This window comes from Aquarana catesbeiana, linkage group LG04 (assembly GCF_042186555.1).
Source record: "Aquarana catesbeiana isolate 2022-GZ linkage group LG04, ASM4218655v1, whole genome shotgun sequence".
Lineage (NCBI taxonomy): Eukaryota > Metazoa > Chordata > Amphibia > Anura > Ranidae > Aquarana > Aquarana catesbeiana.
The window spans coordinates 297,275,248-297,293,099 of NC_133327.1; the positions used below are offsets into that span (position 1 = coordinate 297,275,248).

The window sequence follows — 17,852 nt, forward strand, 5'->3', positions numbered from 1 at the left end:
TGGCTCAAGAAGAAGCACATTAAGATCCTGGAGTGGCCGAGCCAGTTTCCAGACCTTAATCCCAAAGAAAAAATGTGGAGGGAGCTGAAGGCTTGAGTTACCAAATGTCGGCCTCAAAACCTTAATGACTTGAAGAGGATCTGCAAAGTGGAGTGGGACAAAATCCCACCTGAGATGTGTGCAAACCTGGTGGCCAGCTACAAGAAACTTCTGACCTCTGTGATTGCCAACAAGGGTTTTGCCACCAAGTACTAAGGAGCTGATTTACTAAAGGCAACTCCACTTTGCACTACAAATGCACTGAAAGTTCACTTGGAAGTGCAGTCGCTGTAGATCGCTGTAGGTATGAGGGGAAGCTCTGAAAGGAGATGAAGCTCTGCTGATTTTATCATCCAATCATGTGCAAGCAAAAATGTTGTTTTTTATTTTCCTTGCATGTCCCCCTCAGATCTACAATGACTGCACTTCCAAATGCACTTCTAAGTGCACTTGCAGTGCATTTGTAGTGCAAAGTGGATTTACCTTTAGTAAATAACCCCCTAAGTGATGTTTTGCGAAGGGTTCAAATACTTATTTTACTCATTAAAATGCAAATCAATTTATAACTTTTTTAAAATATGTTTTTCTGGATTTTTTTGTTCTGTCTCTCACTGTTAAAATAGACCTACCATTAAAATTATAGACTGATGCTTTCTTTGCCAGTGGGCAAACCTACAAAATAAGCAGGGGGTCAAATACTTTTTTCCCTCACAAATTGTTCTGTGTAGTGGTTTTGCACAGGGCAGCCCAGATCCTCCTTTGCTCGGGTCCCTCGCCGTCACTCCAGGCCCCTCTCTCCTGTTGAGTGCCCCCACAGCAAGCAGCTTGCTATGGGGGCACCCGAGCCGAGCCACAGCTCCCTGTTTCCATTCAGACACGGATCTGCGGCCCGGCCCAGCTTCGCCCCTTTCTCTATTGGCTGATTAATGGCACTGCGCTGCTGTCTCAGCCAATGAGGGGGGTCTTGGATGGCCGAGATACTCCTGCAAAATCGCTGGATCTAGAGGCACCTTGGGTAAGTATTAGGGGGCTGCTGTACACAGAAGGATTTTTTTTCTTAATGCATAGAATGCATTAAGATAAAAAAAAACTTCTGACTTTACAGCCACTTTAAAGGCCATTTTCACCTTTAGTAACATGTTACATGTTACTGTGTGAGTCTTCGTCAGTGAACAAGAAGAGGAATCTTTGGGTAAAGTGTTGTGATGTGGAACTGGAATGCAAAAAGTTCCTGCTGCGCATACCCTTGGAGGTACAGTATCGCTTCAGAGCTGCCTTAAGCTCGGTTTACACTGCTGCGATTTGGGATCCAACCTGTGAGACCTCATGACATGTGAAATCCCATGTTAGTCAATGAGAGTTGCCTTAATTAGCGATACTGAAGTCGCTCCGACTTTAGAAAAGGTTCCTGTACTACTTCAAGGCGACTTCTGTCCGACTTGTGCCCATAGACTTTATTGGAAGTCTGATCCTCATCTTGATTGATGTGATTTGGATCCGACATTACAGGAAGATTACCCAGGCATTCCCAGGCAGTGTGACCCAAGCCTTAAAGTGATTGTAAACCTCTAAAATGAAAAAGTAACAAAATATATCCTTCTACAGTGTGTACACCCAAAGCACTTGGCATGATTTCTGTCTGCTCTGTCATTCCTGTGCTAACTGCATGAGTCCCAGACAATTGTTGGAGTTAGCCCCACCCCTCACAGCATATGATTGACTGCCAGAGCTGTGCGTTCTATTCTGTGTGTCTATTCCCTCCACTCAGGTCTCGGATTACACTTAGCTCCCTGCTCAGTGTTGTGCTGTGTGTGACATTCAATCCACACCCCACTCCTGAAGCTGAAGTGTAAAATGTGTGCTTTAGAAGGTTGTAAAGGAGATAAGGCTTCAGATAAACAGGTACACTTTTATGTAGGAGGATTTGTTTCAGCTCTGTGTATCACGTGAGACTAGTCGCTTCAGTGGGTATATGTGAGGGTTTCCACCACTTTAAACACACATCCTTTAATCAAGGATGTCACTGGAGGCATGAGTACCCGTCTGCCCCAGCAGAAGAAACCTAGGTCTCAACTTGGGAGGGCCCATCCCTCCTTGGAAGGCTAAAGGTTTTTTTTTTTTTGTTTTTTGTTTGCTACTCTCAGGCCTCAACCTCTAAAGCTCAAGTTCAAGCCTGGCTCCCAGTCTACCCAGGGGTTCTACTCCAACCAGTTTACAGTTCTTAAACCAGAAGGGGGCGTCCACTCCATCTTTCAGGCCTGGTGACTCAAAAATCCTGCTATGGAAACAGGGAAGCTGCTTATTCCAATCTGCTGGAAAATCTTCTTGACAGATGCCAGAAGAGGAGGAGTCTTGGGCACCCTGTTGGTGCCGGGGACTGAGCTGTTGGCTTTTTATCCTGTAAAGAACCCTTTCTGGTCTTATGCAGTGACAAAGTGGTGTTAAGACCTTGATATTCAGGCAGCTTTTTGAGCTGCAGGCAGGCCTCATTTTTTTTCCCTATAGTTTTAGTAGTGATGTCCATCCCTCAGTTGGACTGCTTTTGAGCCCCCATTCACACTGATGCGTCTTTAAACTTGTGCTAATTCAGTGAGATTTAAAAGCAGCATATAGGTGCGATTTGCACTGCTGATTTCATTGCGGATTGCGACTTAATTTAACAGAAGTCTATGCAAGTCGCAATGATATCGGTAAAAAGTAGTGCAAGAACCTTTTTCGTAATTGTTGCGACATGAGTTGCGGCAATGTGAACGGTTTCATTGCCAGCAATAGGGTGCAACTTGTCTTGCGATTTGGAACTGTCAAATCACATGACAAGTCGCACCAGTGAGAATGGGGGCTAAATGTCCCAGATGAATTATGTCCCTCAATTAATAAGAGATTTTTGTTTTCACCGGTAAACCCTTTTCTTGAAGATCATTGGGGACACAGGTCCCACTCTTTTGTGTTTTATGGTATTACCCTCAGCACTACATTGTTACAAATCTAGGGCATGCTGGTAGTGGTGGGACATTATACCAAGCTGGTCACTGTTTTTTTGTTTACCAGTGTCCTGATCCTCCAGAGAGCAGCAGAATAACCCAAATGTCTCTGAATCCTGTGTCCCCCAATGCATTCCAAGAAAAAGATTTCAAAGTGAGTACAAAAATTCTCTTATGTTGTCCAACACTTACCAGAAATGTTCATCTTGTGTCAAATACCATGGCAGCTACAACACTGCACAATAATGTTTCTATTTGTGTTAACCAATGATGTAACAGCAACTTAAGCATTACAAATATGTACAAAATGTTTCAAGTAAGTAACTTCTGGTCAATCCAAGTTTATCCAATGACTTTTCAACAGATTGCAATAGCTTCCAACCTCATCAGATATCTATTCATGTAGTAACCAGGCCATAATATTCTCCGAGCATGATGTATTCCTGTACGCAGTTGTGGCTATGTCATCTTATTTGACACATAATGGGGCTTTGGAACACAATTTCTTAACTAGTTAGCCACCTCCTACTCCTCTCCCACAGGCCATGTTAAATACGCTGGCTTAAAATCGACAACTTTCCTCATTTTCAGAGACACGGGGCATGGCTGCCATTTTTTCTTTTGCTCTTTGCCCTTACAATAGAGTCCCTAGCACAACTTATAAGAGAACACCAGATAATGCTTTCATTCCACCCTTTCCTCCTAAGGCACACTCTGCTATATCTGTGAGTGCTTCTTAGGCTTTTAATCATTAGGCTACTGTTTCCCAGAGTTTCAAGGCTGTGACCTGGTCTCCTGGTTCTTCCTAGTCCTCAGGACTAGGGTTTAGGGATGTGCCAAACACCCCCCCCCCCGGTTGGTTTGTACCAGAACATGCGAACAGGCAAAAAATTTGTTCGAACATGCGAACACCGTTAAAGTCTATGGGACATGAACATGAAAAATCAAAAGTGCTAATTTTAAAGGCTTATATGCATGGTATTGTCTTAAAAAGCGTTTGGGGACCTGGGTCCTGTCCCAGGGGACATGTATCAATGCAATAAAAAAATTTAAAAACAGCCATTTTTTCGGGATCAGTGATTTTAATAATGATTAAACAATAAAAGTATGTTTATAGTATGCCTGTAAAGTGGCGCATGTTTCCCGTGTTTAGAACAGTCTGACAGCAAAATGACATTTCTAAAGGAAAAAAGGTCATTTAAAACTACTCGCGGCTATAATGAATTGTCGGTCCGGCAATACACATAAAAGTTCATTGATAAAAATGGCATGGGATTCCCCCACAGGGGAACTCCGAACCAAAATTAAAAAAAAAAAAATGCGTGGGGGTCCCCCCAAATTCCATACCAGGCCCTTCAGGTCTGGTATGGTTTTTAAGGGAAACCCTGCGCCAAAATTTAAAAAAAAAAATGGCGTGGGGTCCCCCCAAAAATCCATACCAGACCCTTATCTGTGCACGCAACCTGGCAGGCCGCAGGAAAAGAGGGGGGATGAGCGAGCGCCCCCCCCCCTCCTGAACCGTACCAGGCCACATGCCCTCAACATTGGGAGGGTGCTTTGGGGTAGCCCCCCCAAAGCACCTTGTCCCCATATTGATGGGGAGAAGGGCCTCATCCCCACAACCCTTGCCCGGTGGTTGTGGGGGTCTGTGGGCGGGGGGCTTGTCGGAATCTGGAAGCCCCCTTTAACAAGGGGACCCCCAGATCCCACCCCCCGTGTGAATTGGTAATGGGGTACATATGTACCCCTACCATTTCACCAAAAAAGCGTCAAAAATGTTAAAAAAAAGACAAAAGACGGTTTTTGACAATTCCTTTATTAATGTCTTCTTTCCCCGCTTCTTCTTCCTCCATCTTCTTTTGGTCTTCCTTTAGTGTTCTTCTTCTTCCTCCATCTTGTTCTTCCTCCGCTTCTTCCTCTGGTCTTCTCATCCGGCATCTTCCTCCGGCTCCTTCTTCTCCGCTTCGTCCTCCAACTTGCCTCAATGGGAGTCTCCCGCTGTGTGACGCTTCTGTTCAGGTGACAGCTCTTATATATAACAGAGGGCGGGGCCACCCGGTGACCCTTCCCCCTCTGACGCACGGGGACTTCCCTATGGCTTTCACCATGTTTTCAGAGGGGGTCAGGGTCCCTCATTTACGTAAATGGGTGATCCCGCCCCCTCTGACAACACGGGGAAAGCCATAGCGAAGTCCCAGTGCGTCGGGGGGCGGGATCACCGGGGGGGGGGCGGGATCACCGGGGGGGGGCCCGCCCTCTGTTATATAAGAGCTGTCACCTGAACAGAAGCGTCACACAGCGGGAGACTCCCATTGAGGCGGATCGGAGGACGAAGCGGAGATGAAGAAATGGAAGAACAAGATGGAGGAAGAACAACACCGAAGGAAGACCGGAAGAAGAAGCGGGGAAAGAAGAAGACATTAAAGTGGATGTAAACCCAATGTCATCCTTTCTATACTACTGCCATAGGGGTTATCTATAAGGATATACATGCCTCCTGCAGGTATCTTTACCTGTCAAATGTCTCCCCTCTGTCTGTTATTAGACCCGAAAAACGGCAGATTCTGTGGGTGGGTCTATTTTCTGCAGCTCGGTGGGTGGAGTCGTGATGTCAGTAGACTCCCCGCCCACCTCTGCACTCCCCTGGTCATTATGCATTTTCTCCTGTGTATTTCTTACACTGAACTTCTGCTATAATCTCTAACATCCAGTGAAAAGACAGGAAAGTAACCACATGACTTCAGCATGCCAAATCATGCTGAGGTGTGGAACAGCCAATCCTTGCAAAGCTGCTGAAGAAAGGAGTGGGGGGAATTAAAAAATACTGCATGTCACTTAGGCTAGTGCACGAGATATGTAAATCACCTGTCACTCACAGCAAGGGGGAGGATTTGACATTGTTTTTCTCAGTTTGTCAAGATTTATCTCACTGAACAATAAAAGAGGATTGCTCAGAGATGGATTAACTCTGTGTGGCAAGTCTAGGCTCAAATGATAGGAAATCTTATACTCTACAGTATGATATCAAACAAACAAAAAAAAAATTTCGGGTTTACATCCACTTTAATAAAGGAATTGTCAAAAACCATCTATTGTCTTTTTTTTTAACATTTTTGACACTTTTTTTGTGAAATGGTAGAGGTACATTTGTACCCCATTATCAATTCACACAGGGGGGGCGGGATCTGGGGGCCCCCTTGCTAAAGGGGGCTTCCAGATTCCGATAAGCCCCCCGCCCGCAGACCCCCACAACCACCAGGCAAGGGTTGTGGGGATGAGGCCCTTCTCCCCTTCAACATGGGGACAAGGTGCTTTGGGGGGGCTACCCCAAAGCACCCCCCCTAATGTTGAGGGCATGTGGCCTGGTACGGTTCAGGGGGGGGCGCTCTCTTGCCCCCCTTTTTTCCTGCGGCCTGCCAGGTTGCATGCTCGGATAAGGCTCTGGTATGGATTTTTGGGGGGACCCCATGCAATTTTTTTTTTTTTAATTTTGGTGCGGGGTTCCCCTTAAAATCCATACCATTCCTATAGGGTCTGGTATGGATTTTGAGGGGGACCCCCACGCCATTTTTTTAAATTTTGACGTGGGGTTCCCCTTAATATCCATACAAGACCTGAAGGGCCTGGTATGGAATTTGGGGGGACCCCCACGCATTTTTTTTTTCAAATTTGGTTCGGGGTTCCCCTGTGGGGGAATCCCATGCCGTTTTTAGCAATGAGCTTTTATATGTATTGCCGGACTGACAATTCATTATAGCCGAGAGTAGTTTTGAATGACTTTTTTTCCTTTAGAAATGTAATTTTGCTGTCAGACTGTTCTAAACACGGGAAACATGCGCCACATTACAGGCATACTATAGACACCCCCCAGGTACGAAATTTAAAGGAATAGTACACTTTTGTTGTTTCACTTTAAGCATTATTAAAATCACTGCTCCCGAAAAAATGGCCGTTTTTTTAAAACTTTTTTTTGCATTGATACTTGTCCCCTGGGGCAGGACCCAGGTCCCTAAACACTTTTTATGACAATAACTTGCATATTAACCTTTAAAATGAGCACTTTTGATTTCTCCCATAGACTTTTAAAGGGTGTTGTGCGGCTTTTCGAATTTGCCGCAAATTGCTCCCCGTCTGTGCTCTTTCTCCGCTCCCCGTCTGTGCTCTTTCTCCGCTCCCCGTCTGTGCTCTTTCTCCGCTCCCCGTCTGTGCTCTTTCTCCGCTCCCCGTCTGCTCTTTCTCCACTCCCCCGCTGTGCTCTTTCTCCGCTCCCCCGCTGTGCTCTTTCTCCGCTCCCCCGCTGTGCTCTTTCTCCGCTCCCCCGCTGTGCTCTTTCTCCGCTCCCCCGCTGTGCTCTTTCTCCGCTCCCCCGCTGTGCTCTTTCTCCGCTCCCCCGCTGTGCTCTTTCTCCGCTCCCCCGCTGTGCTCTTTCTCCGCTCCCCCGCTGTGCTCTTTCTCCGCTCCCCCGCTGTGCTCTTTCTCCGCTCCCCCGCTGTGCTCTTTCTCCGCTCCCCCGCTGTGCTCTTTCTCCGCTCCTCCGCTGTGCTCTTTCTCCGCTCCTCCGCTGTGCTCTTTCTCCGCTCCTCCGCTGTGCTCTTTCTCCGCTCCTCCGCTGTGCTCTTTCTCCGCTCCTCCGCTGTGCTCTTTCTCCGCTCCTCCGCTGTGCTCTTTCTCCGCTCCTCCGCTGTGCTCTTTCTCCGCTCCTCCGCTGTGCTCTTTCTCCGCTCCTCCGCTGTGCTCTTCCTCCGCTCCTCCGCTGTGCTCTTCCTCCGCTCCTCCGCTGTGCTCTTCCTCCGCTCCTCCGCTGTGCTCTTTCTCCGCTCCCCCGCTGTGCTCTTTCTCCGCTCCCCCGCTGTGCTCTTTCTCCGCTCCCCCGCTGTGCTCTTTCTCCGCTCCCCCGCTGTGCTCTTTCTCCGCTCCCCCGCTGTGCTCTTTCTCCGCTCCCCCGCTGTGCTCTTTCTCCGCTCCCCCGCTGTGCTCTTTCTCCGCTCCCCCGCTGTGCTCTTTCTCCGCTCCCCCGCTGTGCTCTTTCTCCGCTCCCCCGCTGTGCTCTTTCTCCGCTCCCCCGCTGTGCTCTTTCTCCGCTCCCCCGCTGTGCTCTTTCTCCGCTCCCCCGCTGTGCTCTTTCTCCGCTCCCCCGCTGTGCTCTTTCTCCGCTCCCCCGCTGTGCTCTTCCTCCGCTCCCCCGCTGTGCTCTTCCTCCGCTCCCCCGCTGTGCTCTTCCTCCGCTCCCCCGCTGTGCTCTTCCTCCGCTCCCCCGCTGTGCTCTTCCTCCGCTCCCCCGCTGTGCTCTTCCTCCGCTCCCCCGCTGTGCTCTTCCTCCGCTCCCCCGCTGTGCTCTTCCTCCGCTCCCTCGCTGTGCTCTTCCTCCGCTCCCCCTTGGTGTCCTCCCCCGTGCCCTCCATGTCTCCTCTCCATTCATCTCAAGTGCAGCTGAGGATGCTGAGAAAGGGACTGGGGAATCTGTCTTCAGTCACTTTCCGTGTCTCAAAGGGGAGATGTCAGGGGTCCGTTTAGACCCCTGATATCTCACCAAAGCCCCCCTCCCCCAACAGGGTTGATTTAAAAAAAAAAAAAAGTAAAAATTGTAATGAATAAATATTTCGAAGTAAAATTGTAAAAATAATTTAAAAAAACACTGACAAAAAAAAAAAAAAAAAATAAAACTGTAAAAAAAAATTACAATAAGAATAAAAAAAAACTACTGACAAAGTCCACGCATCATCAGTGCTGCATATTGGTGCCACTGTCACATGACATTAAAAAAAAGTATCGGTAATCGCTATTGGCGAGTACTTGAAAAAAAGTATCGGTACTCTGTCTTAAAAAAGTAGTATCGGTTCAATCCTAATCGGGACTCTTCTATGATGTCAGCTTCAGGTTTAGAACCCATCAGGTGGCCCTTTGAGCTGCAGGTGGTTCCCAGTTCTGTTTTTCCTTTTCTTTTTTTTTTTTTTCTTTTATTGTGGACCTGTTAATGTTTTGTTGCTCTTGCTGTATTGGACTTCCTAACAGTCTCAGAATTCCTGACAGTCTCTTCCTCTTTTTATCTTCTTCCAACAGTGGGCAGTTCTTAAAATATATTGCAGCTAATAAATAAAATAAATATATATATATACACACACACACACACACACACACACACACACACACACACACACACACACACTATATTGTCAAAAGTATTGCGACGCCTGCCTTTACACGCACATGAACTCTGACATCCCAGTCTTTGTTCGTAGGGTTGGGGTGTTGACCCACCCACTCTTTGCAGCTATAACAGCTTTGACTTATCTGGGAAGGCTGTCCACAAGGTTTAGGAGTGTGTCTATGGAAATGTTTGACCATTCTTCCAGAAGAGCTTTTGTGAGTTCAGGCATTGATGTTGGATGAGAAGGCCTGACTTGCAGTCTCTGCTCTAATTCGTCCAAAAGGTGTTCTTTCGGGCTGAGGTCAGGACTCTGTGCAGGCCAGTCAAGTTCCTCCACCCCAAACTCGCTCATTCATGACTTTATGTGCTTGGGTGTAACTTTTTATTTTTTTGCAATTTTTTTTCTTTCTTTTTATCACATGGGCACAAAGTCCCCTATGTGATGATTTTTAGATGACATGCTCCACTAAATGTGTTGCAATGCACATTGCATTCGCATCCTATTCCTTCCCGGTTATGCTACCAAGGGAAAGTGACAAGTGACGCGGAAGTGATGTCATACATGTCGCTTTCCAGTCACAGCAAGAAGGGGAGGGGAGTTGATGTGTGTCCGTTCTTCTCCCTCCCTTCCACCTGCCGGCATTTACAGTGCCAGCACTGGGGCTGTTGTGGAAGCAATTGGGCAGCAGTGCAGCCGCCTGAATGCTTCCACCTGACAGGCAGGCATTTACACTACATTGCGGTGCTCATGTGCACTGTGAGCCTCACTCTGCAACCGCTGTGTCCACCAGATACAGCAGATTGCAGTGCTCGGGTTCGGGCTACTGTGAGCGAATCAAATACAAAGTGATCGCTATGCAATCAAATGTCACATAGTAAGCAGTGTTTACTACTGTGTGTGATCTGCAATTGCTTCATCACATTAATAAAGTGAATTAAAGTGAATTAATGAATTCAGTGTACAAAAAAAAAAAATCCCTGATCACACAACCCCCACCCCCCAGAGTAGTAGAGTTGACTATGTTGACACTGAACAACTGACAGTATGTAAAAAAACAAAAATTAAAATAATGTATTTTTTTTTTTTTAAATATATACTGTCACCAGTCCGTATCGCTGCCACACCAGTCATATGATGATGCTGTACTGCACTGGTGACAGTATATTAAAAAAAAAATGTGAAAATAAAAGGTTTTCTCTATAATTTATTCATTTCCCCAAAAATTGTGGCAAAAAAATACGATTTAAAAAAACTCACTATGCCTCTTACTAAATACCTTGGACTGTACACTTTCTAAAAAGGGGTAATTTGGGGTATTTGTACTGTCCTGACATTTTAGGACCTCAAATCAGTACATCAGGATTGATCAGTTTCTATCAAAAAAAAAAAAAAAAAAAAATATATATATATATATATATATATATATATATATATATATATATATATATATATATATATATATATATATATATATATATATATATATATATATAAAATCTATCAGAGTTTGTACATTCTATAACTTTCACACTGACTAAATAATATACACTGAGTGAGTTTTACCAAAGAAATATAGCAGACTACATTTTGCAAATTGCACATTTAATTTGCAAATTTTTAGGCCGGGTTCACATATGTCCGGCTGCAGTTCCCAGCATGGGGTCTGATACATTTTTGTGCACCGGTTCAGGTGCAATCCAGGTCTGAATTTTTGCCTGAATTCGCACCTGAACCACACCCAAAGACGCACAGGGCCCTTCTGCAATCCGGACCACGGCCGCCCCGGACCTGTGTGAACCAGCTCCATTGAGAGTCGGTCACACTTGCCTGTCATGCTAATTCAATGCGGAGAAACCCGCATCCAATTCACATATATGTGTGAACCTGGCCTTTCTTTATCGTACATCACGGGACACAGAGCACCATAATAATGACTATGTGGGTTATACGGTTACCTTTAGGTGATTGGACACTGGCAACCAGTAGTTAGACGGTTCCTCCCATATAACCCCTCCTATACCGGAAGTACCTCAGTTTTTTCGCCAGTGTCTTGAAGGTGATGGTCATGGCTGTTGAAGCTCTTCAAATTTCTTCAAAATGTCCCACTGAGGACGTTATAATCGGATCCATTCGGATGGCTTAACAAAGCTAAAGTGGATGGTACCCGAACCTCGGTTCAAGAAGGAGGTATTGCTTGTAATGTGTCCTATATAGGCGCTGGACCCTTGTTAAGTTGGTATTCCTGGTCAATCTTGCCCAAGGTAAAACCAGAAAGGGTGCTTTACAGGTCCAGGGGTGTGGACCCCAATATATGGGGGACCCGGCCCCTGAAGGTCCTTAGAGGCCTGGTAAGACAGGCCCTGCTGCTTATATATATATATATATATATATATATATATATATATATATATATATATATATATATATTCCCATTGAAACTGCCGGTAACCTTGAGCCTGTGTCTGGGATTACAGATGGCCGGTTTGGCATGCATTTTTTGAATACTGGTGTGCGCGCGTCGCGGGGCCGCCGCGTGTGTGCGCCTATGCTGTGCGCGTCGCAGATGCGCCGCGTGCGTCAGGACGGCGCATGCGCCGAGCGGTGGGCATGCCGCTGGTCTCACTCTCAAGCTAATGCTTATAGGCATGGAGCTCCTGGCGTGCGCGTGGACAGAGCGATAGTTGGGCACGTAAGTCTGGTGGTCTTGGACACAGTGGTGAAAGGTTAAAGGCTGCTTATAGTTTGTGGGGAGTACTCCTTTTCTTCCTCGTGTGTAAGCAATGTCTTCCAGAAAACGAGGTATAGGGAAAAAGGCAAGCACAGGGGTAAGAGTACCTCCTTTAAAAACAGGAGACCAACCCCATGCTGATGCAGCCTCAGTTTCTCCTAAGAGACCTGCGGCATCTGGCCTGGCTGAGCCATTGCATTTGTCAGGCATAGTGGCCAGTACCAATATACCTGCCTCGGCTTATGTTACAAAGAATGATTTGGCATATGCCTTAGCGGACCTTGAGGGCAAAATAGCTGGCATGATTGCCTCTGTAACACAGGGGGGGGAGGAAGCGTAATAGATCTCCCTCCCCTGAGCCTGGGCCAAGTGGTGAGTCACTAGAGCACCAGGATTCTTATAGCCACATGGGTCCAGGTGATCTGGAACCAGAATGGGCAGAGGATTTGGAAGAGGTGGTCATAAAGGACTGAGAGGAAGGAGAGGCTGAAGGACTCTGGCTCTAAAGAGCCAATTTCAGCCTCCCATTCTCAAAAATTGTTTATCCAATCTCTAATTGAGATTGTACGAATTGGGTTTAAGTTACCCCCGGTTCAGGAGTCTGCACTCTCCTGTTCTACTTTGGGATCTTTACGATTTCAGCAAATTTCCCAAGCGTTCCCTTTGCATCCGTTATTGGAGCAGGTGGTTTACGCGGACTGGGAGCACCCTGATAGGATATACTTACCTCCAAAAAGGTATTCTATCTTATATCCTATGGAGGAGAAGTTCAGTAAGAAATGGAGCACACCGTTGGTGGACGCTGCCATATCTTCTGTAAACAAAACTTTAACCTGTCCAGTGGATAATGCCCAGGTATTCAAGGACCCGGCTGATAAAAAGCTAGAGTCCTTATTAAAAGCCTCCTTTTCGGTGGCTGGTGCAGCAGTTCAGCCAGCAGTTGCAGCTATTGGGATTTGCCAATCCCTAAAGGATCACTTTAAAAGGTTGGTAAAGAACATACCTTGCCAGGAGGAATCTGCCGAGGAGTTATCGGAGATTCCTCATGCCTTATGTTTTGCAGTAGACGCATTGAAAGACTTAATCCAACAGATGTCTCGTTTTGCGTTACTGTCGATTCATATGCGCAGAGTCTTATGGCTAAAGAACTGGTCTGCTGAGACGCCATGTAAAAGGCTACTTGCAGCTTTTCCATTCCAAGGAGAGCGCTTGTTTGGCGAGGATCTGGATAAATATATCCAAAAGATCTCTGGAGGAAAGAGTGCCCTGCTCCCTATTAAAAAGAAGGGGAAGCAACCCTCTTATAAAATTCCTAATGCTCCAGGACCTGGTGCTTCTTCCCCTAAGCGGTATCGACGGCCTCAGCCGTCTGGGTTTAAAAGACCCCAGGGTCAGAAGAAACCCTGGACCCAAAAGGCACCCAAGCCCAACTCCAAGTCTACCTTGTGAAGGGGCGCCCCCGCTCTCACGGGTGGGGGGGGGGCAGGCTTCGGCTGTTTGGGGAGGCCTGGGAAGAACTGGTTCAAGACAGATGGGTCATTTCCACTGTAAAATACGGTTACAGAATAGAGTTCCGGGAGATCCCCCCGAATCGGTTTCTGTACTCAAGGGTTCAGTCGGATCCAGAGAAAAGAAGATGCCTATTCCTAGCTTTACACCGTCTGCTGATGCAGGGGTAATTGTAAAGGTTCCGCACGAGGAAAGATTCAAGGGGTTTTACTCAAACCTATTTACCGTGCCGAAACCAAATGGGGAGGTAAGGCCCATTTTGGACCTCAAGGCTCTCAACTTCTTTGTAGACATCCGATCCTTCCGCATGGAGTCGGTTCGTTCAATAATAAAATCCCTGAGAAAGGTAGACTATTTAGCGTCCATAGATATCAAGGACGCGTACCTTCATGTGCCGATCTTCGGTCCACATCAAAGGTTCTTACGCTTCGCTGTAGAGGGCAGTCATTTCCAATTTGTGGCACTACCTTTCAGTCTGGCCACGGCCCCCAGGGTTTTTACAAAGATTCTGGCCCCGGTGTTGGCTTCCCTAAGGTCTCAGAAAATTTCCATAGTAGGATATCTGGACGATCTTCTTCTAAGGGAATGCTCTCGCCCCATACTGGTTCAAAATGTGTCAAGAACAGTACGGGTTTTACAACGCCTAGGTTGGATGCTAAATATGGACAGGTCAGCTCTTTGTGCGACCCAAGCCTTGGTGTATCTGGGTCTGGTCTTGGACACCGCCCAAGAAAAGGTGTTTTTTCCTCCCTTAAAGGTTGCCTCCATAGTGGAACTTGTACAGAAGGTGAAAAAAGAACTAACACCTTCTATTCGGCTGTGCATGAGGTTACTGGGCAAGATGGTGTAATCCTTCAGCGCAGTGCCATATGCACAGTTCCACTCCAGAGTGTTCCAGAACAGTATTCTAAAGGCCTGGGACAAGTCAGCTCGAATCCTGGATCAGCCTATGGTTCTATCTCCACAGGTTCTATGGAACCTCTCTTGGTGGTTAAGAACCAGCAACTTGAAAAGAGGGAAATCTTTCCCACCAGTAGCCTGGAAGGTCGTAACCACGGAGGCCAGTCTTTTCAGTTGGGGAGCAGTCCTAGAGGAAGCGTCTGTTCAGGGAATATGGTCACAGACAGAAAGGACCCTGCCCATCAATCTATTGGCGATTCGGGCAGCTCGGCTGGCTCTGCGATTCTGGACATCCAGATTGCGCGGTCTTCCTGTCAGAGTCCAGTCCGACAACTCCACGGTGGTGGCATATATCAACCACGAGGGAGGTACCAGGAGTCGGGCAACCCAAACAGAAGTAGATCATATATAAATGTTTCTATCGGCAGTGTTTATTCCGGGGGTAGACAATTGGCAGGCGGATTTCCTAAGTCGCCAGAAATTGTTACCAGGGGAATGGTCCCTGCATCCCGAGGTTTTTCTACAGATCTGACAATACTGGGGGACCCCAGATGTGGATCTGCTGGAATCCAGATTCAATGCCAAGCTGGACAGGTTTGTATCCAGGACCAAGGATCCGCTGGCTGTCGGGATAGACGCATTAGTAGAATACAGGAGGAATGAAAAACGGTGATCTTAGTGGCTTCAGCGTGGCCCTGGAGGTCCTGGTACTCGGAGATTGTGAAGTTGGCAGTAGGGGACCCATTGGTCCTTCTTTGCTGTCCAGACCTGTTGTCTAAAGGGCCCATATTCCATCCTTCTTTACGGTTGCTGAATTTGATGGCATGGCTATTGAGACCAGACTATTGAAAGACCGTGGTATTATGGGTTCAGTCTTGTCTACTTTGATAAACGCTAGAAAGTCAGTTTCTAGAGCTATCTATTATAGAGTCTGGAAGTCATACATTTCTTGGTGTGAGGAAAGAAAGTGGAACCCTCGTATGTATATGATTGGAAGAGTTCTCGCCTTTCTTCAAGCAGGAGTAGACTTACAGCTCGCTTTAGGGACAATTAAAGGACAGATTTCGGCCTTATCTGTTTTTTCCAAAGACCAATTACATCCCATTCTTTGGTGCGAACCTTTGTCATACACCTGAGACCGCCGCTTAAACCACCTTTATGTCCCTGGGACCTAAATTTAATACTGTCAGCTTTACGGAGTCAACCGTTTGAACCTATGAGGCATATTCCTTTTGTCCTATTGACCAGAAAATTAGTTTTTTTGGTGGCTATAACGGCTATAGCGGTTAGAAGGGTGTCAGAATTGGCTGCCCTTTCTTGCAAAGAACCTTTTATGATTCTTCATCAGGACAGAGTGGTCATGCACCCTCGTCCGGATTTTCTACCGAAGGTAGTTTCCAAATTTAATTTGAATCAGGATATCATTTTACCTTCGTTTTTCCAAACCCTAGGACTAGGGAGGAAAGGTTGCGTCACTCACTGGATGTGGTGAGGGCGATAAAAGTTTACTTGGAAATGTCAGCTTCCTTTCGGAAGACTGACTGACTGCTTTTTTGTCTTGCCTGAGGGTCCTAAAAAAGGACAGCCGGCAACAAGTTCAACTATATCCAGGTGGATTCGTCAGACTATTATCCAGGCGTATGGATTAAAGCGCAGGGTTCCACCCCGGGATTTAAAAGCACACTCCACTAGAGGGATTAGTGCATCATGGGCAGTACGCCAACAGGTGTCTATGGCTCAGGTTTGCAAAGCGGCCGCTTGGTCTTCAGTTCATATGTTCACCAGGCTTTACCAGGTGGATGTGAGATCTCAAAAAGAGGCTGTTTTTGGCCACAGTGTGTTGCAGGCAGCTTTATAGTCTCAGGCCGTTGGGCTTAGGGATAACGGTCCCCCCCCCCCCCCCCAGGTGCATTGCTTTAGGACATCCCACATAGTCATTATTATGGTGCTCTGTGTCCCGTGATGTACGATAAAGAAAAACTGATTTTTAAAACAGCTTACCTGTAAAATCCTTTTCTTGGAGTACATCACGGGACACAGAGGTCCCTCCCCTCTTTCTGGGATCGTCATTGCTTGCTACAAAACTGAGGTACTTCCGGTATAGGAGGGGTTATATGGGAGGAACCGTCTAACTATTGGTTGCCAGTGTCCAATCACCTAAAGGTAAGCGTATAACCCACATAGTTATTATTATGGTGCTCTGTGTCCCGTGATGTACTCCAAGAAAAGGATTTTACAGGTAAGCTGTTTTAAAAATCAGTTTTTTTAACAGACACTACGCAAAACATAAGGAATACTAGATGTAACTCACGGCATGCAAGCATATAAGGATTAAGAGTTGGAGTATTTCCAAGTCAAGGGAGTGCATAAAAATATCTGGGATAAGAGCATTAATAAAACTGACATTTATACCAAGATTCATATGCATTAATTTAAGGCTGTTTACAGTAATCCCATTTTTTATGAAAAGATGGCATAGTCATGAATAGTGTGGTATATTCTCTCCATAAGTTTGATCAATTTAATTCTGGACACTACTTGTGACCAAGAAGCCACCTGCAAATGCCAAATTAGAGGAATTACCCACTGGGCAGCATTAACCCTTTCGCTGCCAGGCCCTGTGCTCCATTTTGTACACTCGGGTGGCCAGACCATTTTTGCAATTTTTCCCTTGCTTTTTTATTTTTCACTTATAGCTTTCAGAGTTTGTAAAAAGACCCCCCAAACCATATATTTTTTGAAAGCACATGACCAGTAGAATAAAAAGGTGCTACTGAATTCTAAGGTCCCACGATATTTGCGCAAATGTTTATCAAAACAATTTTGCTAAAAATCCGCTAAAACCATGAATAGCAGATAAATACACAACAAATTTTACAAAATTCCTACTAAATATAAAAGCTTAACCTGGATTGAGTTAATACATAACAAATATTTGTAACTTTTAAATTGCGCCTTTTTGCAAATGGTAAAAATTGAACAGACACAAAAGTGTAAATATCCAAATTTCTCTAAAAATCTGAAGGTTTTCATTTTTCTCTTTTATAGCTTTCTGAATTTGTGAAAGACCCCCAAACTATATATTTTCTGAAAGAATATGACCTCTAAAATGAAAAGGAGGTGCAACTGATTTTTTAGACCACGTGGTAGTTGCACAAATGTTTATCAAACCAAGATACTCACAAAAAATACACTAAAACCATTATTAGCTAATTAGCTAATTTTACAAAATTCCTGCTAAATCTCTACTAAATATAAAAGCTTAACCTGTATGGAGTTTAAAATTTACAAATATTTGTTACTTATTAATTGCGCCTTTTTGAGAAATAGTGAAAATCGGACGTACGCAAAATTTTCTTAGAAAATCTGGAGGTTTTCCTTTTTCGCTTACAGCTTTCAGAATTTGTAAAAGATCCCCCAAACCTTATATTTTCTGAAAGCACATGGCCAGTAGAAAAAAAAGAAGGTGCTGCTGATTTTAAGGGCACCGTGATATTTGCGCAAATATTTATCAAAACAATATTTTCGCAAAAAATACACTAAAAT

The 17,852-nt window shown here is 45.7% G+C and overlaps 1 protein-coding gene across 3 annotated transcripts in view; it reads left to right on the top strand.

The window, feature by feature from the left end:
* The window catches only part of PHF3 (PHD finger protein 3), a 220,615-nt gene that overhangs the window by 21,463 nt on the left and 181,300 nt on the right, over positions 1-17,852 (top strand). For 2 of the 3 annotated variants that reach the window (XM_073626730.1, XM_073626733.1), the window contains exon 2: positions 3,088-3,174. The exons of the other annotated variant lie outside the window; for it this stretch is intronic. The gene's annotated coding sequence lies outside the window, so the exon portion shown is untranslated. The remainder of the gene's footprint in view (positions 1-3,087; positions 3,175-17,852) is intronic. 3 annotated transcript variants of the gene reach the window in all.